The 24,414-nt window shown below is 35.1% G+C and overlaps 1 long non-coding RNA gene across 2 annotated transcripts in view; it reads left to right on the forward strand.

The window, feature by feature from the left end:
• The window catches only part of LOC123282824 (uncharacterized), a 429,750-nt gene that overhangs the window by 138,251 nt on the left and 267,085 nt on the right, over positions 1-24,414 (forward strand). The window contains exon 4 of one of the 2 annotated variants that reach the window (XR_011504034.1): positions 8,433-12,079. The exons of the other annotated variant lie outside the window; for it this stretch is intronic. This is a non-coding gene — a long non-coding RNA (uncharacterized lncRNA). Of the gene's footprint in view, positions 1-8,432; positions 12,080-24,414 lie in introns of those variants that run through there. 2 annotated transcript variants of the gene reach the window in all.

A 24,414-nucleotide genomic window follows, 5' to 3' on the forward strand; every position in this document is an offset into this window, starting at 1 on the left:
GAAACTGTCTCCATCTTTGGCTTTCCTGTCCATTTTGTCTTCACCTTACAGCTTCTGTTACAAACAACTCTCTGTTTTGGTCATCAAAATCCTTGCTTGATTTTGCCTGAGGTTTGCAGAGGTATAGGTAAATATTTCATCAGTTAAACTAGCATCTAAACTAAGTCTTTCTTTTTATTTTTTTTCTCTGCTTTCATGAAAGACCTGTCATAGAAATACCTATATACTAATGTTGTCACAGAAACAGATCATCAGCAATTCAAAGTTGAAAACCATAGAAATCTTCCCTGAAGGTAAAAATTAGAAATTTTCTAAGAAATAGCCATTCTGCATTTGAAAGGACTATGATTCCTGAACTATCACAATGCTATTTCCTGTTAATACTATTGCTCGTTTTCTATAATGTCTTATGTTGTTGACAGATTAAGCTAATTCATGTTGAATAACATAAAAGTAGTAACAGTGAAAGCACTTTAAGTATAGGTAAACATGTGCATAGAAAATCATAATTTATTTCAGAAAGGCCACAGAGGCTTGATTGTCAATATTTTGTATTTTATTTTCTGCCTCTTCTGATTTGAGATCATGTTAAAACAATCATCCCTTTTACACTTTTATTTCCATTCAGCTTGTATTAGTCAGGGTTCTCCAGAGAAACAGAATCAATAGAATGTGTATATCTATATACATACATAGAGAGAGTGATTTTTTTTTATGGAAGAGGCTCATGCAATTGTGGAAGCTGGTAAGTCCAAAATCTGTGGGGTAGGCTGGCAGACTGGAGAAAGGAAGAGTTACAGTTTGAATCTGAAGGCAGTGTGCTGGCAGAATTCTCTTTTCTCCTGAGGAGGTCAGGTTTTTTTTTTTCCTATTAAGGCCTTCAACTGATTGAATGAGGCTCACCCACATTATGTAAAACAATCATATTTAAATGTTAATCTCATCTAAAAAAATACTTTCGATGGAGAGTAACATCAGCATCATGGTGGAGTAAGTGCTTCCTTTAGTTTATTCCCCCAAGATACAATGAAAAGGACATTCATAAACCAACAGAGGACATTCACACAACACAATCGACATCTGAGAGATCCACAGAGCTATACACCTGAAGGTGGGGGTGTGGAGCCCCTGGGAGGCAGTGGAAGGAGGTAAGGGGATCTCCTCTCCCTTCCATGTGGCAGCAATTTAGGGTATGGGGACCTCATGTGGCAGCTGGCACACAATCCTGAGAGCAGAAGGGAGAAAAGGAAGTCCTCCACAGGAATGCTTGTGCTCTTGGAGTTGCCTCCCAGCCTGTGGGAATGCTCCACACCAAGGCAGCTGAGCAATCACAGAAGTGTCCACACCAAGCTGAGCAGCCCAGGCAAACAGACAGTGAGTGAAAAGCAGGGCACATGGGGTCATGCATGTGAAAGAAAGCACCCCTCCCCCCACTCACACCTGGTGCACCAGCTCAGCCATTTGGTCAGAGCAGGGGATCCCTGCCAGAGCACCTGTGCCTACATGTGTAAAGTGGCAGTGGCCAGCAGGTAAACAGAGACAGGCCCTGTCAGCACAGCTTCCAGTGGAAAGGCACATCTCCCAGGGGTCACAGAGGGCTCAGAAAGCACAGCTCCTGCCCCCCACCCCTCTGGTGGCAGGTGGAATCTGTGACCAGACACAACCACTATGCGATGGCAAAAGCCTATCCCATCAAATAGCAGGAAGAAGTATATTAACACTCCAGACCAGAAAGAAAATGACAAATACCCAGAAATCAATCCTGAAGTCATAGAAATTTACAATCTAAATGACAGAGAATTCAAAAGAGTTATCATAAAGAAACTCAACGAGTTACAAGAAAACTCAGAAAGACAACTTAATGATATCAGGAATAAAATTAATGAACAGAGGGAATGCCACACAAAGGAAATTAAAGCTATAAAAAAACACCAATCAGAAATGATGGAGATGAAGAACACAATGAATGAGATGAAGAAAAATCTAGAGTCCTTAAGAAACAGCTCTGATATTATAGAGGACAGAATCAGTAATTTAGAGGACAAAAATATAGAAATGCTACAGATGGAGGAGGAGAGAGAACTGAGACTAAAAACAAGTGAAGAAATTCCCTGAGAAATGTCCAACTCAATTAGGAAATGCAACATAAGGATTACAGGTATTCCAGCGGGAGAAGAGGGTGGAAAAGGAGCAGAGATCTTGTTCAAAGAAATAATAGCTGGGAAATTCCCAAACCTGTGGAAGGAGCTGGAATTATATGTGAATGAAGCTAATAGATCTCCTAATTACATCAATGTAAAAAGATTTTTTCCAAGGCATATAATAGTACAACTGGAAAAGTCATAGACAAAGAAAAAATATTAAGGGCAGGAAGGCAGAAGAAAGTAACCTACAAAGGAACCTCTATCAAGCTTTCAGTGGATTTCTCAGCAGAAATCTTACAGGCTAGGGCTGAGTGGAATGATATATTCAAAATTCTGAAAGACAAAACCTTTCATCCAAGAATACACTATCCAACAAAACTATCCTTTGGATATGAAGGAGAAATAAAAACTTTCCCAGATAAACAAAAGTTGAGGAAGTTCATTGCCACAAGTCCCCGGTACAAGATATGATCAAGAAGGCCTTCATACCTGAAAAAAAAAGAAAGAAAGTGTTTACAAAGCTGAGCAAGGAGATAAATAGACAGACAAAACCAGAAAATTGCATCTCTCTATCAGAACAGTTTAGCAAACAATTATAACATTAAAGATAAAGGGAAGGAAAACATCAAAAATAACTGTAATCACTTCATTTTAACCACAAACTCACAACACAAAATGGAATAAGTTGTGACAAGAACAACTTACATGGGGAAGAGGAGAGGGATGGAATTTGCTGAGACTAAGGAAATAAGAGGCTATCAGAAAATGGACAATCTCACTTACAAGGTCTTTTATACAAACCTCATGGCAACCACTAAACAAAAAATCAGAACAGGGACACAAATGATAAATAAAGAGAAAACTGAGGAAATCTTCATAGAGAAACATCAAACTGAATTGGTAGTCAGAAATATATGGGACAAGAAACAAGGGAAATACAAAACAACTGGAAAATAAGTGATAAAATGGTAGTATTAAGGCCTCATATATCAATAAAAACTCTAAATGTAAATGGATTGAATTCTCCAATCAAAAGACACAGAGTGGCTGGATGGATTAAAAAACAAGACCCAACAATATGCTGCCTCCAGGAAACACATCTCAGCTTTAAAGACAAACAAGGCCTCAAAGTGAAGGTATGGAAGACAATAATCCAAGCTAATGGCAAACAAAAGAAAGCAAGTGTTGCCATACTTATATCAGACAAAGTAGACTTCAAGGTAAAAAAGGCAATGAGAGACAATGAAGGGCAATATATAATGGTAAAAGGGACACTCCACCAAGAGGACATAACACTTATAAATATATATGCACCTCACATATATATAACAGGAGCACCAAAGTACATAAAGCAACTATTAACAGACCTAAAAGGAGAAATTAACTGCAGCACAGTAATAGCAGGGGACTTGAAGATCCCACTTACATCAATGGGTAGATCATCCAGACAGAAAATCAACAAGGAAATAGTGGAATTAAAAAAAAAATTAGACCAGATGGACTTAATAGATATATATATATATATACATATATATGGAACACTCCATCCACATTCTTCCCAAGTGCAAGTGGCAAATTCTCAAAGATAGACTGTATGTTGGGAAATAAGGCAAGCCTCAATAAATTTAATAAGACTGAAATCATATCAAGCATCTTTTCTGACCACAATGCTATGAAACTAGAAATTACCTACCAGAAAAAAACTGGGAAAGTGACAAATATGTGGAGACTAAACAACATGCTACTGAACAACCAATGGATCAATGAAGAAATTAAAAGAGAAATGAAAAAATATCTGGAGACAAATGAAAATGAAAATACACCATACTAACTCTTATGGGATGCAGCAAAAACAGTCCTAAGAGGGAAATTCATAGCAATACAGACCCACCTCAAGAAACAAGAAAAATCTCAAATAAGTAATCTTAAACTATACCTAACAGAACTACAAAAAGAACAAAGTCCAAAGTCAGCAGAAGGAGTGAAATAATAAAAATTAGAGTAGAAATAATTGAAATAGAATCCAAAAAACAGTAGAAAGGATTAATGAAACTAAGAGCTAGTTCTTTGAGAAGACAAACAAAATTGGTGAGCCCTTAGCCAGACTCACTAAAAAAAGAGAGAAGGCTCAAATAAATAAAATTAGAAATGAAAGAGATGATATTACAATGGATACCACAGAAATACAAAGGATTATAAAAGAATACTATGAAAAATTATATGCCAACAAATTGGACAATCTAGAAGAAATGGATAGATTTGTAGACTCATACAACCTCCCAAAACTGAATCAAGAAGAAATACAGAATCTGAATAGACCAATCACAAGTAAAGAGATTGAAACAGTAATCAAAAACCTCCCAAAAAATAAAAGTCCAGGACCAGACAGCTTCTCAGAATTCTACCAAACATTCAAAGATTGAATACATATCCTTCTCAAACTATTCCAAAAATTGAAAAAGACAGAATACTTCCTAATGTAGTCCATGAGGCCAACATCACCCCAATCCCAAAGCCAGAAAAGGACAACACAAAGAAGGAAAATTACAATGATGAACATAGATGCAAAAATCCTCAACAAAATATGGCAAACCAAATACAGCAGTACATTAAAAGGATCAGATAGTATGATCAAGTGGGATTTATAACCAGTGATGCAGGCATGGTCCAACATCTGCAAATCAATCATTGTGATACACCACATTAACAAAATGAGGAATAAAAACCTCATGATATCAATAAATGCAGAGAAAGCATTTGACAAGATCCAACATCCACTTGTGATAAAAACTCTCAATAAAATGGGTATAGAAGGAAAATGCCTCAACATAATAAAAGCCATATATGACAAACCCACAGCCAACATCATACTCAATGAGGAAAAACTGAAAGCCATCCCTCTGAGAACAGGAACAAGACAAGGGTGCCCAATCTAGCCACTGTTATTCAACACAGTACTGGAGGTTTTGGTGAGAGCAATTAGGAAAGAAATTAGGAAATTAGGAAAGCAATTAGGAAATAAATGGTATCCAAATTGGCTAGGAAGAAGTGAAACTCTTGCTATTTGCAGACAACTTGATTCTATTTATAGAAAACCTTAAAGAATCCGCCAGAAAACTATTAAAAATAATCAACAACTACAGCAAAGTTGCAGGGTACAAAATAAACATAAAAATTGGTTACATTTCTCTACTCTAATAACAATCTAACAGAAAGAGAACCTAAGAATACAATCCCATTTACATTAGCAACAAAAAGAATAAAATATCTAGGAATAAATTTAACCAAGAGGTTGAAAGATCTATACAATGAAAACTATAAGACATTATTGAAAGAAATCAATGATGACATAAAGAAATGGAATGATGTTCCATGCACATGGATTGGAAAAATAAACATAGTTAAAATGTCCTTACTGCCTAAAGCAACCTACAGATTCAGTGAAATCCCAATCAGAATCCCAATGACATTCTTCATGGAAATAGAACAAAGAATCTGAAAATTCTTATGGGGCAACAAAAGACACTGAATAGATAAAGCAATCCTGAGAAAAAAGAACAAAGCTGGAGGCATCACAATGCCTGACTTCAAAATATACTATAAAGCTATGGTAATCAAAACAGCATGGTACTGGTACAAGAACCAACATACAGATCTATGAAACAGAATTGAAAGCCCAGAAATAAACCCACACATCTACAGACAGCTAATCTTCAACAAAGGGGCCAAGAGCATACAATGGAGAAAGGAAAGTCTCTTCAATAAATGGTGTTGGGAAAACTGGACAGCCACATGCAAATGAATGAAAGTAGACCATTTCTTACACCATACACAAAAATTAACTCAAAATGGATTAAAGACTTTAAGGTAAGACCTGAAACCATAAAACTCCTAGAAGAAAATATAGGCAGTGTACTCTTTGACATTGGTTTCAGAAGCATCTTGTCAAATTCCAGGTCTACTTGGGCAAGGGAAACAAAAGAAAAAATAAACAAGTGGGACGTCATTAGACTAAAGAGCTTCTGTAAAGCAAAAGAAACCATGAAGAAAACTAAAAGATGATCCACCAACTGGGAGAAAATATTTGCAAATTGTATATCTTGCAAGGGGTTAGTCCCCCAAATATATAAATAACTCACACAACTCAACAACAAAAAAGCAAACAACCCAATAAAAAATGGGCAGAGGATATGAACAGATATTTTTCTAAAGAAGATATACAGATAGATGGCCATTAGGCACATGAAAAAATGTTCAACATCACTAATATTCAAAGAAATGCAAATCAAAAGTACAATGAGATATCACCTTGCACCTGTTAGAATGGCTACAATCACCAAGACCAAAAATAACAAATGTTGGAGAGGATGTGGAGAAAAGGGAATCCTCATACACTGCTGGTAGGAATGCAAACTGCTGCAACCCCTATGAAAAACTGTAAGGAGATTTCTCAAAAAATTAAAAATTGAAATACCATATGACCCAGCTATCCCACTACTGGGTATTTATCTGAAGAATTTGAAATCAACAATTCAAAGGGACTTGGGCACCTTTGTGTTCATTGCAGCATTATTCATAATAGCCAATATGTGGAAACAACCCAAGTGCCCACTGACTGATGATTGGATAAAGAAGTTGTGGTGTATACACACACACACACACACACACACACACACACACACACACAATGGAATACTACTCAGCCATAAAAAAGACAAAATCATCCCATTTACAAATACATAGATGGACCTTCAGGGTATTATGTCAACTAAAATAAACCAGACAGAGAAAGACAAACACCACATGATTTCACTCATATTTGGAAGATAAAGAAACACATGGACAAAGAGAACAGATTAGTGGTTACCGTGGGGGAGAGGGTTAGGGGAGGGGCATAAGGAGTAGGGGCACATATATGTGGTGACTGACAAATAATAATGTACAGCTGAAATTTCACAATGTTATAAACTATTATGACCTCAATAAAATAAAATTTAAAAAAACCTTTGCAGAAATGTCTAGAATGTTTGATCAAATATCTGCGTACCATGGCCTAGCCGAGTTGACCCATAAAATTAGCCATCACACAGCTCTTCATATGTACTTTATTGTTTTCTCCAGGATACTGTTTTTAGCCTCTCTTGGCTATCTCTAAGGCTAAATCTACTGCATAAAGAATAAGGACTTTTAAATGTCAATCTTCAGTTCTCATCTCTTATAGTTCCCACTGTCTCCTGAATATCTCCCCCCAGTGCCTTTCAGGCCCTTTAGTTCCAGCTTGTTTAAAACAAAAACTCATTATCTTTTCTCCCTTATCTACTGCTTTTATTAATTATGACATTAATCAATCTAGAAATCTCGGAGTCATCATTCACATACTGTCCTAAGCAATGTAAATAACATTGCAATGAGCCAGACAATAAACAAATAATCCCCTAAATAATTGTGATAAATGCTATGAAGAAAAAGTAGAGAGTGCTACAAGGTTGTTTAACTGCGGGAACTTATGCAATGTGAGAGGGTCAGGGAAAGTTGGCACCAGATGGAAATGTACAAGTTAGCTGGGCAAAATTAGGGAGTAAGGAGAGGAAGAGTATTCCAGGCAGAGGAACTAGCATGTGCAAAGGCCCTGATGTAGGGCACAATGAGAAGTGATACGATGCTTTGAGTACTAACACTGAGTCAGAAACTTTTATTCTCACAATGACCCCATGATACAGGTATTATGATGTAGATACCAATTTTGGTACATGTAGGGTCTCAACAAATCTCTATTGCATAAATAAATAAATTCTTATTTTAACTGGAGAAACTGAGGCTCAGAAAGATTAAATAAGGAGTTTAGGTCAGCAGAGTAGGGTTCTGCTCTCTGTAGGAGACTCAGAAAAGAGAGCCACTGCCTCTAATCACCCCATTACGTCCCATCAGCAAGACAAAGACACACCATCCAACTTCTAAATCATTGTTGGTAAATCCTGGTAAAGCAGTGTACAACATTCTGATTTTGCTAGACCAAGAATGTTTTCCAGTGTTTGGTTTGCATAATCTTGATCACTTTGGAATATATTCACATTAAATAACCCTTGAGATTGATTAAATGATTCAGTTTCTCTTCTGCTCTTAATTAATCTTAGCATTGGTTTATTGCTTTCTTTACTAAAAGAAATAATGACTTTTTTTAACCTATCAAAATATTTGCTGTCATCTCATACAAATGAAGTGATTATGAATTTCAAGTTGGCTAGATTTCAGAATAATTTACTACATCTTTTTTTTTTTGTCTTGCAGGAGGAAGCAGCACTTCTAATTTAGAATACAGTATCTCATGAAAATAGAATCAAATTTAAGTGGACCCCATGAACAGCTCTTTTAATTTGCAATTATAAGCTTCACCAAAGGAAGAATTAGAATTCTTATGAAGAGAATCATTTTGAAATTAAAAAAATTTGTCATAGATTTCCAGTTTTAATATTCACTATGGTGGCATTGGCACCAAGTTAGAAATTGTGAAACAGAGTATGAAGCATTCTCTGGACATAAAAGTTTGCTGCCAACAGAGATCGGAAGTCTTCCGATTCTCTGCCTGCGGCTACTTTTCAACTCTTTGTGCTGCAGCTTCTGGCCCCACCACTCCACTGAAATTGTTTTCATCCGGGGGCCCTGTGATCTCCAGGATGTTGAATTCGATAGAAATTTCTCAGTACCATTCAATACAGCAGACCTTTCTTCATTCTTTTCTTAGCTATGATGACATCAGCCACTTGTAGTTTTCCTTTTGTTTCTTGTAGTGACTCTTTCACCATGTTCTTTGCTGATGCTGCACCTTACTACACCTCTAAATGTTGGAAGGTAGACATATTGGTTCCTCCAATGGCAACATGTTGTTCCTAGGTGATCGCATTACTTTAAATATCATCTGTGTGCCAAAGGCTTCCAAAGTATCTTTCCAGTCCAGGTCTTCCTTCAGAGCTCCAGGATCATTTATTCAATAGCATCCTTGATATTTCCACTTGGATTTCTCTTAAGCATCTCAAACTTAACATGTCTAAAACTGAATTGCTAATCACCCCTCACACCCAAATCTGTTCCTTTAATTGTCTTCCCAGTTTAACCACCATCTATGCAAAAAACTAAGTGTCATCCTTGGTTTGGCTCTTTCCTTTCCAGCAAGTCTCATTAATCTTATCTTCAACATACATTAAATATTTTCATTTTTCTTCACTTCACTGCTACCACTCTCATAAAAGCCACCATCGTTTTTTGCCTGGACTTCTTCAATAGCCTTGTAACTGGTCTCTTTGCTTTTACTCTTGCTTTTAGTCTGTTCTCACTACAAGGATCATTGAGAAATATAGGTCATCATTTAATGCCTCTGCTCAAAACTCTTTTCATTGTACTTAGAATAGAATCAAATGTTGCCGTGACTTCCAAGGCCCTGTGCCATCTGGCCCTGTCTACCTCTCCCCCATCATCTTGTGAATCACTCTTCCTTGCTCACTATTCTCCAGTGCTACTGACTAGACTTCTGACTGCTCAAACCTGCCAAGGTCATGTCTGCCTCATTTCTGTTTCTCACACATACACGCTCTTTCCAGCTTTTGGATTTTGTTGTAGACCTGCTTAAAAAAGCTCTTTCCTCTTTTTCTTTTTTATCATAATGGCCGATCTTTTTTTATTCTTTAGGACATTTCCTGAAAATTTCCTTCTCAAGCTGGTATTTCCAGACTACCCTACCTAAGAGCCTCTTTGAGTCCCAGTCATACTCTCATATGGTTCTGTTTAGTTCCTAGCCATCACTTACCCCAATTTCAAATTATCTTGTTTGTTTATTGCCTTTCTCCTATAACTAGATTCTAAGCAGTCTTTCTATTTATCCTAAAACTTGTCTTAAATTAAAAGTTTTGGGTTTTTTTAAGGTGATTAAATAAACAAAAATACTTTTAAATGAGTCGATGATCTAAGAAGAAACTTTGGAATTTGCAGAGGTCAAAAATGAAATGAAAACAGGAATTCCTAGATTCACTATGATTGCTGCATTAGGGGAACGATGTCTTTTCTCTTTTCTGGTAAATTATTTTTTATTGGTATGAAATGTTGAGCATCTGTCTGCTCTGAGCCTCTTGTGCATCTACTTGTCTTGCTGAGTCTTACGAGGCCAAAATTGTAAGGCCTTGATTGAACCACTTCTCAGAATTTTTTATGCTGAAGACCATCTTGAAAAGTGATGTTTTTGCACTACCCCAGGTATCCCTCTGGATGAAGGAGCCTTGCTTAGTTCTTGCTATAAAAAGAGTGGCTTCTCTAAGCTCAGACTTCCTCTCCTGTGGCACATCCTCATGTGTGTGCTGATTTCCTCTAGCCTTCCTTGTTGCTTTGTGGAATTTGGGGCTCAGTGAACTAATGCAACTAGACTGATAATCCTTCTGTTGTTTTTGCTGTAATAAAGTCTTTTCTGTGACCCAGGAGTCCTGTGTATTCTGTTAGCTTCCATAGAACTGTGGAAGGCTTGCATAGATATTTTGGTGGGCATTCTCTGGTTCGAGCTCTCCTCAATACTATCATATTTATTTAAGCAGCACAAAATCCCAACAAAAGAATGCCAATTTCAAATTCCTTCTCCTCAGCAACTCTGATTAAGCACATATTGGCCTTCTTATCATATTCTTCAGGTTTTTAAAACTTCTCTTTTATTTCTTCCATCTCTTTGGTTCCCAGTGTCCCATTATCTCATTTACTAATTTTCTTTTCAGTTCTTTTCATTACGCTTGTTGAAATTATCTGTGAATGTTTATTATCAACAATTATTTTTTTCTGGAAATTCCATTTGTTCTTTTTCAAATATGCCAGACATTAAAAAAAAACTCTTGTTCTTTACTCATGTTTTCAAATTCATCTTTTACTTACTTTAAACATTTTTAAACATGTTTAAAAATTTTGTTTCTGGTTAATTACAGTATCTGAATTCTTTGAGATTTTGTAGTGTGTTTTCTCTGCTGTCTCTTCCTCATGGTACCTTATTTCCTGACACATTTTGTAATTTTGGAGTGTAGGTACATGTTCAGTTAGGCCTGATTCAGTGACCTAGCTTGAGATTATTCCTGTAGAAAGCATTTGGATTTGCTTCAGCCAGATACCCTGAAGCACCCCAGCCAAAGACCCTCTAAATTAATTACTGCTAACTAAGGATGAAACTATTGCCAAAATTATCAAGGGTGACTTTCCTGCCAACCCCCTCAATACCCTAGAATCCAAAGTACAGGAGACTGAAAAGTTTTCCTGCTACTTACTTTTGCCTGTGGGTAGATATTTTTCTATGTTCATCATTTCATTGAGCTTGTGGCTTTGAGGGTCTGTACCTTTCCCAAATCATTGTTTCTTGTTCACTTTCAGATTGTTGTACTATAAACTTCTTTCTTTCTTCTATTGTACATATAGGGCTTTCCTCTTTCCCCTATTTTAACAGTCCTAGCTTGGAAGTTTTCCATTCTATTTTTTTGTTGTCATTGTTACCCTTTAATTTTAATATGCGTACTTAACAATATCTCAGTCTCTCTATCCTCATTTAGAATAGCACAAGCACATTAGATCAGTATAACTGTAAATCTTCTCTTCCTATTTTCCATGTAGTTTTATTTAGCATTTTAAGTGCTACCGTTTTTCTTAAACTTTTAGTGAAAGTATAACACACAAAATCTTAAGGTTCTGGCTCAATGAAATTTTACAAAGATTTTACAAGTGGACGCAGCTGTGTAATCACTAGGCAGATCAGAAACAGAATATTTCTGAAATAAAATATTTATAGTACCCCAGAGACCCTTGTATACCTTCCCAGTTATTACCTCTCTGTAAGATAACCATAATTTCAACCATTGATTGATTTGACAAAGTTTTGGTTTTGAACTTTGTATAAACAGAATAAAGCAAATAGTATATACACTTTGTGTCTGACATCTTTCACTTAATGTTATTTGTGAGGCTTATCCATAATTTGTATGTAGCAGTGTATTATTTATTTTCATTGCTGTAAAGTATTTCAATGTATGAATATATATTTTTATTTATCCATTATAATATTGAGGGGTATTTTTTAGCTGATACTAATATCATCTATGCTGGTATGACACTAATGATGCCATGAAAATATTTATGTATGTCTTTGGTTGCATATGTGTGTGTATTTCTGTTGGAGTAGAATTATTATAACATAGGGAAGCATATGTTCAACTTATCAGACACTGCCAAGCAGTTTTCCAAAAGTGATTATTCCAGTTTACACTCTTACAATAAAGTGTTTGAGAATATTAGTTGCTCCACATCCTTGCCAATCTATAGTATTGCCAGTCTTTTTCATCTTAACCATGGTGGGTAATTAGTTGTACTTCGTTGTGCTCTTAATTTGCATGTCCTTGATGAATAATAATATTGAGCACCTTTTCAAGTATCTGTTGGCCATTTGTTTATCCTTTTTGTTTTGAAGTCCATTTTAAAGTACTTTGCCTCTTTTAAACATTGAGTTTTAAAAAAATTATTGATTTAAGTTCTATATATACTCTGGATGCAAGTCCATTTTCAGATAAATATATTGCAAATATATTCTCCTAGTTAGTGGCTTGCCTTTGCATTCTCTTAATGGTATTTTTTTATAACAGAAGTTCTTAATTTAATGTAGTGCATTTTATTATTTTGTCCTATTTACAAAATCTTTGCCTATGCTAAAAGTTTTAATTCCTGGAGGCTGCATTGTTTTACCTTTTACATTTATACCTACAATCCACCTGGAAGTGATTTTTTGTGCATGGTGCACAACATGGGTCAATTTATTTTTCTGATATGGATATCCAGTTAATCTAGCACTATTTGTTGGAAAGTTAATCCTATTCGCCATGGCACTGCAGTACCATCTTTTTCCTTAACCAAATGCCTGTTTAAGCGTAGGCTTGTCTCTGGACTGTTTCTTCTTCTGTTGGTCTTTTTGCCTATACTTTCACAATGCCATCATGCCTTAATTACTATTGTTTTACAGCAAATCTTGATAACTAGTTCATCCTCCAAGTTTGTTCTATGTATTACTTAAGATTGCCTAGTTATTCTTGCTCCTTTGCATTTCTACCTAAATTTGGAATTATCTTTTCAATTAAAGAAAGTCATGCTAGAATTTTGATTGAAATCTCATTAAATTTATAGATCATTTTGAGAAGACTTGAAATCCTTACAAAATTGAGTTTTACAATTTATGACCACAACATATTCTCCAGTTTCTTTAGGCATTATTTATTTTCTCTAAGTAATGTGTTATATACTTCTTTGCATCGTACCACTCTTAACCTTTTGTGCTATTGTTGTCATGCCACCTTGTTGATAGCCTTTCCCTAATTAATCATTTCTATACTTTTTACATAATTATTTATATCTACTAATCTACTTAGTAATTTATTTACTTACCACTGATTTTTGTATTCTACTCTTTCCATCTGGGACTAATTTCCTTCCTACCGAGTAGGTCTTTTAGTTTATTTCAGATTGTGTTCATAATATGTAAACTTTCTCAGTCCATGTTTGTCAAAAATAGTTTTTTATTTTGGCTGTTTTGTGAATGTGTTTTTTCCCTGGATTTATAATTCTAGGTTTGGCACCTATTTTTCTTCTGTATTTTGAAGACATATTTTCACTGTCTTCTGATTTTTTTTGATACTAATGAAAAATTTGTCTGTTACCTAGATCTGTTGGAAGCAATCTATCTTTTTCCTGCAGATAGGATCTTTTAACAGTATCCCCTGTATTTAACATTCTTCAGATACTTTATATTCTCTATATTCCATCAAATGCTCTTTATGTTTTGTTTTCATCAGTCCTGCTAAGTGTGTAGTGATTTTCTTCAATCTGAGAATGTACTCTCTTTTTTTAAATTTCGTTTTGGAAAATCTTAATCTAGTATCCCTTTAAATAGTGACTCTCCTTAGTTGTGTTCCCTCATTTCAGAATTCCTATTGGACATTGATTCTTTCCTTTTAATTCATCCTCCATGACTTTTAACCTATTTTTTCATATTTTGTATATCTTTAAGTCATTGCGTGGCATTCCAGATAATTTCCTCAGATATAACTTCCACTTACCTTATTTCCTCTTTAGCTGTCTATTCTAGTCACTCACTCGACCATTGAATTCATCCAGTAGACTTTTTCAAAGTTTAAATAACTACATATGCAATTTTTGGAATTTCTATTTGCCTCTTTTTTCAAATCAGTCTGCTGTTTTCTCATAACTGTAATTGCTTCACAGTTTTTGTTGTTTCCTTCATCTTTTAGAAATTTATATATACTAATTAGAATTAAATTTCAGACTGTGTTATTTTATTTTATTCAGTTCTTCAAGTTAGAATTTTTCCATTTGTGTTATTTTCCATCTCTTCCTCTTGCTAGTAGTCATGTAACTTGTACTTTTTGACTTTGAGCTCATCTTGAGCAGTGATTAACTTTAGTGGAGGACTTGTTGCATCCTGGATTGTAGAAGCATGAATCTCTTGGTGTTTCCTTCAATTTTTTGCTCCTGGAAATTAAGAAAATATTTACTTCTTATCTTTCGTTTCAGCAGAAGACAAGTACCATAGTTTTTGCATACAGCTTTTTTGTGTATAGGCAGGTTTTGGAGAAACTCTGTTTTCACTCATGTCGGGAACCGATAGTAAGTTTTAGTGATGCCCAAAGAACCAGAGGATAGGATTTCTCTAGTTCCTGTTCATTGTTAGGGTTTTCCCCCTAATGGATCTTGGCTTTATATGTGAGCTTAAAGTTCAGCTCTCTACTTTGTATTTTCCTGAGACGTCTACTGTATGCACATGCAAGCATTAAATTCTCAGCTCCCACCATTAATATATATATACTCTGATTCTAAGGAACCATTTGACTTTTGCTCCAAATTACTGCTTTGAATACTTTTTGCTTCTGGAACATGAGATTTTCTCTTCTTTCTTTCCTTTATTCTTTCATTCATTTAAATTTGATCCTATATTAAAAATATTTTGAGTACATTTTATTTAACATTTTTATATTTTTGAAGCATGGAAGATCAAACATATTGGTGCGTTGTCTTATCCAAGACTCTTCATATATAGGAAACTAAGTGTTGCAATGGATAACATTCTATCCCTATAATGTATATGGTAATGAGTTGTACATTTCTTGTTCTTATATTCTCATTTCATTAACTAGTTTGTATACTTAGAAACTTATTAAAAGTTCACTTATCTCAGACACTGTGCTGTGTATCCATTTTACATGAGTTGTACTCACTGTCATGGGACTTACTGTCTAGTTGGGGAGAAACACATAAATAAATATTCATATGCAACGATGATATTGCAGAATGTTTTGAGGACTGATTTTGTGTTGGAGAGATTTGCAGAAGAGCCCCCTTGGAAAGTGATATTTAAACTGATAAGAAGGAACTCACCAGCTTAAGGTGGAAGAAAGAACATCTCAGACAAAAAGAACAGTGGATGTTAGGGTAGGAGAAAACTTGATACTTCTGAAGAACTGAAATAAAACCAGTGTCATTGGAGTGTACTGGGAAGGGGGAGACTTCCCATAGGTGAAACTGTAGGAAAAATTGGGAATCAGGTCATCCAAGGCCTTGTCAATTTTGTAAAGAATATGGATTTTGTTCCAAAGGCAATGGAAAACATTTGAAGGATTTTACATAAGTGGTGATGTGACTTTATAAAATATCACTTTGATTGTTGTTTGTAATAGTTTTGAAAGAAACAAAAATAGAAAGAAGGAAGAAGTTAGGAAGTTGTTGCAGGAGTTCAGGCAAGATACAATAGTGACTTGTACTAGAGTGGTGGTGAAGATGCGTAGAGGTTGAAAGTCCAGAATGGCATAATATTAAATAATATAAGAAATTCTACAAGTGATAAGAATAATGACATATTTTACCTTTTTTTGTGAGAAAGATTGGCCCTGAGCTAAGATCTGTTGCCAATCTTCCTCTTTTTGCTCGAGGAAGACTGTTGCTGAGCTGACATCTGTGACAATCTTCCCCTGTTTTCTATGTGGGGTGCCGCCACAGCATGGCTTGATGAGCAAGGCGTAAGTCCATGTAGGGGATCTGAACCTGTGAACCTGGGGCTGCTGAAGTGGAGCATGTGAACTTAACTACTATGCCACCAGGCCAGCCCCAAGAATAATGACATCTAAGTATCAAACTCTCTGAGGTTTGATCTAGGGGTCAATTTTATCTTATACGTTCAGGGGTTCTTAATCTGGGAACTAAATGAACTTCAAAGGGATCAAGACTTCTGAAATTTAGGAACCAGCCCTGTGGTGTAGTGGTTAAGTCCAGTGAGCTCAGCTTTGGTGGTCCAGGTTCTCAGGTTTGGATCTCAGGCATGGACCTACACCACTCATCAAGCCATGTTGTGGTGGATACCCACGTGCAAAAATATAGAGGAAGATTGGCACAGATGTTAGCTCAAGGCTAATCTTCCTCAAGCAAAAAAAAAGAACAAGAGAAAGATTGGCAACAGATGTTAGCTCAGAGCAAATCTTCCTCAACAAAAAAAAATTCTGAAATTTAATTTAAACTTTGAGTCTATGGGCCTATGAGAAGTTTTCCAGGAAGATAGTTGAAAGCTCTTATTAGATTCTCAAAGGATCTGTGTCCCTAAATAACAAGAACTCCTGATTTAGGAGAATTATTTATAAATATTTTTTCTCTAAAGTAGGGTTTTGCCTAGCATTTTCTGATAAGACAATTAAAAATTGTACCCATTGGTAAGAACCTAGAAACAATATATTCCACGTAGGCATTATATAAAAAAAATATTTAACAAGTATTTCAATGGTATAAACCAATCAGAGTATATGGCACAATCAGAATGGATGCTGACCATAATCAATGGCTGTTTCATTACTGGTGCATTGCAGCCCAGATTCTGTATTATCAATTAAGGGAAAGGGTTATTTGTAATCAACCATGAAGAGTACAGCATTAAAATCCATTTATAAAAACTGAGGGAAGATGCCTACATACAGGGTAAAGCCATCACTCTTTATGGTAGTGGGTCATGGTTCCACATTAAGCATCTTGTTTTCTAAAACAATTTTAAATTATAGAATATGAGAACTAGGTAAAAATAGTGTAGATTCTAAAAAGATGTACCATTAAAGTCGAACAAGTTATGCCTTGTTTTTTTGGATCTTCACATTCTATAAGATTCCTCCAACAGAATAGAAATTGGACTAACACTCAAATAACTGAAATAATTTGAAAATAATGGGAAATAATTTTAAAAGTTGATTGATGAGAGTAGTTGTTTCCAAGCTTTGTTCCATGGAGATATGAAGTAAGCAGCATTAGAGCACATGAAGAAAAAAGTGATGTTATGCTGGATGTAATTTTTCTGCATCAATTCTAGACTCTTCCACTACCTTGAGAGGTGTTAAGGTCTTAAGTCATGAAAGTAATATAAGGAGGTTTATTTTACAACCCAAGCAAATTGAAAAGACACACAACAGAGAAGCTAAAACCAGACAAATGTATTAAGAGTTGACATTTTGGACTCATAGAAGGAAAGACTACCCTGTATTCATAAAAAGCCTGAATTATAGGCTATTCTTGAAGATATACAGTCTTGTTTTCCTTTAGCACACACAGTTATTTAGACAAGTTGTTCTCAAACCATTCCAAGCAGAGCTCCTATGGGTCCTCATTTAAAGAATTAATGAGACTGACTTGTAATTAAGAACATCTATTTATGTAAACATTTGTTAAAAATCTATAAAAAATGATTCTTAGGTTATTTAGAAATCCAATAGCATCTCCTATAATTTTGTCTACACTATTAATTTGACTAACAATTGCTTTTTCATAGCATATACCCCAGGTTTAATTATTGTAAATCTTAAATTGGTGAAGTTGAAATTAATGAGGTTTGACTATATTTAAAAATGAATACTTTTTAAATGAAAACAATCTCCGTATACAAAAATTGATGAAACATAGATCTCTAGAAAAGCATATTTTGGCATAATACTTATTATTATAAACTGTCTTGGCTAGGATAGACTTGAGAGTTATATATTCCAGCCATATGGACTTAAGCACACCTTTCCTTCCAAGAATATATTTATATTCATTCATTCATTCAATAAATATTAATAATGTCCCTTGGGTGTCAGGCATTATTCTGAGTACGGAAGATATAGGAGCAGCCAAAATAGACAAACTCTCTGCTCTCATGGAATTTACATTCTCATCTGTCTATAGGATAATAGGGGATAATAAGCAAGATAAATAAATGAAAATAGTATGTTAAATGGTGAAAAGGGCTAATGAGACAAGTAAGATAAGGGAGGAGAACAGCAAGTGTGTTTAGAGGGTTGGAATTTAGATAGGGTCACTAGGAAAGGACTCACCAACAGGTTAATATTTGAATCAAAATTTAAAGGAGATGAGAGAATGAGATGTGCTAATGCTTAGGGAAGAACATTCTAGCATAGGAAATAGCAAGTGCCAAGATCTTGAGACAGGAGCTTACTAGGAATGTTAGGGGCCTAGCTAGGAGTAGGGTGAATAAGAAGAAAAGCATTAGGAACTGAGATCTGAGAGGAAACTGGGCCAGATCTCCTGGGGCTTGTAGAACTTTGTAAGGACCATGGCTTTTGCTCTGTCAGATAGGGAGCCACTGGAGGGTTTTGAGTAGTCCAGTGACATTATCTGACTGTGGTTTTAGAGAAATCACCATTATTGCTATGCTTCAAAAGGACTAAAGAGGAACAAGGGCAGACCCAGAGAGATCAGTAGGAAGCTGTTGCGATAATCAGGAGTAAGAGAAGATGATTTGGTCAGAGTAGAAGCAGTGAAAGGCAGGAGAATTGGTTGGATTCTGATTATATTTTGAAGATAGAATAAACAGGATTTTGCTGATGGGTTAGATGTGGATACGACAGTACAAAAGGAGACCAGGATGATTGCAGTATTTTAAAAATAAGCTTTAAATTTTAGCCTAGTGTTCGAATTACAGAAAAATTACAAAGATAATACAGAGTTCCCATAGATGCCACACCCAGCTTCTCATATTATTATCGTACTGTTTGTATGGTACATTTGTTACAATTAATGAACTAATATTGTACATTATTATTAACTAAAGTCCATACTTTCTTCAGATTTCTTTAATTTTTGCCTAATGTCCTTTTCTGTTCCAGGATCCCACGTTACTTTTAATTGTCATTTCTCCTTAGACTTTTGAATGTGATGGTTTCTCAGGCTTTCCTTGTTTTTGATGACCTTGACAGTCTTAAAGAGTACTGGTCAATTGAAGAATGTCACTCAGTTGGGATTGGTCTGACGTTTTTCTCATGATTAGGTTGGAGTTACATGTTTTCGGGAGGACTACCAGAAGTACAGTGCAATTTTCATCACATCGTTTCAAGGATGCATACAATGAACATGACTTACTACACTTGCTGTTAAGCTTAATCACTTAGCTAGGGTAGTTTTTGTGAAGTTTCTCTGCTGTGAAGTTACTCTTTTTTCTCCCTTTCTGCACTATGCTCTTTGGAAGAAAGCCACAATGTGCAGCCAACACTTAAACAGTGAGGAGTTATGCTCCATCTCCTTAAGGACAGAGTATCTACACAAATAATTTGGAATTCTTCTCTATGGGACATTTGTCTTCTTCCCTATCTATTTATTTATTTAATCATTTATTTATATCAGTATGGACTCATGGATATTTATATTATACTTTGGGTTAAAATACAATACTAGTTTATTTCGTTGCTCAAATTGTTTCAGTTTTAGCCATTGGGAACTCTTTCAGTTGGCTTCCATGTCCTTTTGACATACTGTTGTATATATGTATTTTTGAGTACTTTCTTCATTTTTAGCACTATAAGGTGCTTTAGACTTATCTTTTATAGTTCCTGCTCCAGTCCTAGAATCAGCCATTTCGCCAATGAACTCTGGTTCCCTTTATTGGAGAATGTATTTGCAACCAAAGTCTGGGTTCTAGGTATGCTCATTGCTACTAAGGTATCATTACTTCTAGGTCCTCTCAGATGACAGAGCAATGAAATATATGTGTGCATGCTAACCTGTGTGTGTATATATATATATACATATCTATAAATATTTCTATATGTAGCTCTCTGTATCTATATTAAGCTAAACATGAGTTCATACTAATGTCTCCACCTCTAGTTTCTTACCACATACCACGTGGATCATTCTAGCCATCTCCCATTGTTTATTGGTAATTCCCCAACCCAACAACGAGACACCTGGCTCACACTGTCTACCATCCACTTACAAAATTGTTCAGTTCCAGTATATATGTATAGTGGTTTCAGAATTATTAACTGTATCACAGTGGGGTACAACTTTATTAATAAAGTACAGTGCTTATATGTAGTAGCGGTGCCTTTAATCTTACGGACTCCAGTCATTTCTAAAGTTACTTATGTCAACACCTTTTGTCCCCATCTTTTTCAGTTAGGGTGTTTCATACATTTGTAATATGGTTAAGGTTCTTTTGTCACCTTCTACACTGCATCCTGCAATCCTCTGACCTCCTAAATGTTTTTTTTAAATTAACATATGTTGAAGTGTTGCAAAAGTTTTATGGGTTTTGACAAATGCGTAGTGTCACATATCCACCATAGTAGTATCATAAAAAAAGTAAAAATCTTCTGGACTTCTTCTATTCAACCCAACCTCTCTCTTCACATCCTAGTAACCACTTGATACAAATTCATGATTTTGAACTGCAGAGTACAAGGCTTTAAATAAACATCTTACTCATTTGTATTTATGTTTAAAAGTTACTTTAATAAGAATATAAAGAGGAGGAGTATAGTTATAATTGTTCTGGTTATATATTGCAGCTTAACAAATCACCCAAAACTCAAGTCATGTAAAAGAGCAATCATTTCTTCTTCTTTTCTTTTGTGTACAGCTTAGCGAAGACTTACCTTGATTCCCCTACTATACGATCTAATTTTATCCTTGTGGTGGCTAGTCCATTTGTATAAAGATGTTATCCAATCCTTATTTGGGAAGTATGTTCAATACAACAAATATTTATTGAGTACTCGTTATGTATAAGGCATTCCATGAAGTGAAATGGTGAATACAAAAGGTACAAAGATAAAGAAGATGTGACTCCTATCCCCAAGGAACTTGTAGGACATACTAATTTCGATGGAGATTTAGATGCTATAACAAAGACTCAAATAGCAGTGGCTAAAATAAGATAAAGTAGTATTTATTTTTCAGGTTATAATCTAGTATAAGTATAGTGGCTCAGGGTTGATATGTTGGATCCATAATGTCAAGGACCTGGGTGTCTTCTAGTTGTCTGTCTAGTTGCTTCACCATCCCTAAGACCAAGATATTTCACAAACACCACCACATTCTGGGCAATAGAATGCTGGAAGAAGGGACAGAAGAACATCCCTCTTTAAGGTGATATGAAACAGAAATTGCTCAGATCACTTCTGCTTGCATCCCCTTGATGAGATTTTTGTCATTATGACCAAACCTACATTCAAGGGAGGATGAGAAAGTTGCATTTAGCTAGGAAGTCCATTCAAAGATTTTGTTACTGAATGTAGATGGGGAGAATATTTCCACAAAGGAAATATAAACCTTTTTGAAAAATGACTATGACATTAGGAAGGATGTGATAGGCATTGTTAGACTGATATAAACAAAGTGGTTTAGGAATTCAGAGGAGCTAGAAATTAATTCTGGATTAATAAACAGGAAAGTGTAGATACACTAATCCAAACATGTAAATATGGGTAAAAATTTGAAAGACTGAATTCTGATCAGCGTCAGAAAGATACAAATTTGAATTTTGGGTGAGCAGAAACTCCAGTCTAGCTTTAAGTGATGCTTCAAGAGTGAAAGGAGCTGAAGATAAAGCTAGAAAGGAAAGTCAGCACCCAGTTGTAGTTGACCTTTCATTTTAGAATATATTCAGGAATGGTTTGTGGATGGGCGTTGCTAAATGTATGGCGCATAATAGGTTATTAATAAATGAATATTAATAAATATCAAATTACCTTCCATAGGGATTTAAATTTAATTCTACGTTTATTGAATGTGTCACTTATTTTTAAACAAAGGAAGTAGCTTACTCAACTTTACGTTGGAGAAGTTGGTTCAAGAGTGGGCCTTGGTCCCTCATGGCCAGTGGGTGTCTCCCAGCAGCTGATGCAGGGCATTTGGCCTGTGCACACTCCTCTCATGCCCCACTGGAAGGATCCTGTGCTCTCCCCACAGAGGACATATTAATCACTGGGGTTGGCCAGGTGCCATATGACTTCACACACTTATGCAGAACGAAAGAGCATATACTGGGCTTGTAAAGAGGAAAGATATTCCCACACAAGTGGATAAGCGCAGCAGACTGCACAGGCTCTGGCTCTTTATCTCTTTATAAGGAAGTTTTCCAGGCTCGAGGCACTTTATTTTGCAGCTGAGTGGGGTCAAAAGGTTGCATGGTTGAGACAATGGTGCAACACAGATCTTGCAGAAATAGCATATTCTATTATATGTGAATATTACAAATAATTAATAAACATTATATCATATTTATCTTCTTGCTTCTAATAGTAAAGTGCAAGCTTAAGTGCTGTGGCATTGAAAAGAAATTATTTTTATAACACAATATGATTCACTGAGTTTTTCTGTGGTTTTTCTTTTTGGTATTGCATAGATTTCTGCTTGTATCTTTATTTCTTTCCTTACACTTAATTTCATTTTATTTTGTTCTTTCTCAAGGTGAAAACCTAGATTAATTATTTGAGCTATTTGTTCTTTTTCTAATATAAGCATGTAACACTATAAATTTAATGCTTCTATGGCAGCCCACAAATTTTGATATATTGGGTTTCTATTTTCATTATATTTGAAATATTTTTCTCACTTCCCTTGTGATTTTCTGACAGATTATTTACAGGTGTGTTATTTAATTTCTGAATATTTGGGGTTTTGTCTTTTACATATCTTTCTGATCTTTATTTGTAGTTTCATTCCATTGTGATCTGAAAATATACCTGTATGATTTCAATTCTTTTCAATTTGTTAAGGTTTGTTTCATGGTCCAGAATATAGTCTGTCTTGGTGAACATTCCATTGTATTTGAAAATAATGTGCATTTTGTTCTGATTGGAAGAGTGCTCTATAAATATCAGTCAGGTTAACATGGTTGATAGTGTTTTTCAGGTCTGCTATATCTTTATGAATTTCTGTCTACTTTTTCTGCCAGTTACTGAGAGAGGAATGTTAAGTCTCCAACTGTAACTATGGATTTGGCTATTTTTCCTCAGTTCTATCAGTTATTCCTTCGTGTATTGTGAAGTTTTGTTTTTAGGTACATAGACGTAAGATCGTTATGATCTACGTAACGGTGGTGAATCTATATAATTCAACAATTCTCAATGAATCAATTTCCTTATAATTATGTAAGTCCTGGTAATTTTGCTCTAAAGTCTATTTTATCTGACATTAATGTAGCCACTTCAGCTTTCTTTTGCAAGGTGCTTGCATGACATATCTTTTCCATCTTCTTACTTTTAACTTATGTGTGCCTTTATATTTAAAGTGTTTTCTAATTTCTATAATTGATTCTTATCCTATCATTCCAATCTGACAATCTCTGCCTTTTAATTGGGATTTTCAGATCATTTAAATGTAATGTAGTTATTTTTACTTACGTTGTTTTAAAAAATGTATATCCACCATCTAGTTGTTATCTATTTGTCCCATCTGTTCTTTGCTTTTTTCTTTCTTATTATTTTTATGATTCTTTTTTATTTACACTATTGGATTATTAATAATACACTTAAAAATATTTTTTGGTGACTGCTCTAGGATTGACAGTGTACATCTGTAACTTATCACAGTCAGCCTCCAAATATTTCTATATCACTTCGTGTAGAATTCAAGCAGCTTACAACACTAGTTACATTTGCTTCCTCTCTTTTTTATGTTATCGTTTTCACACATCTTACGTCTGCGTATATTATAAACCCACAATTAGTGTTACTATTTTTGCTTTAGACAGTCCATTGTCTTTAAAGTGACTGAAAATAAGAAAAAACAAATCTTTTATGATTACTTTCATTTTGCCATTTCTAGTGCTCCTCATTTCTTTGTGTGCATCCAAATTTACATCTGGTATCCCATTTCTTCCACTTGAAGAACTTCTTTTAACATTTCCTATTGTATATGTGCACGGGCAATGAATTCATCCTTAGTT

Source organism: Equus asinus, chromosome 1 (assembly GCF_041296235.1).
Source record: "Equus asinus isolate D_3611 breed Donkey chromosome 1, EquAss-T2T_v2, whole genome shotgun sequence".
Lineage (NCBI taxonomy): Eukaryota > Metazoa > Chordata > Mammalia > Perissodactyla > Equidae > Equus > Equus asinus.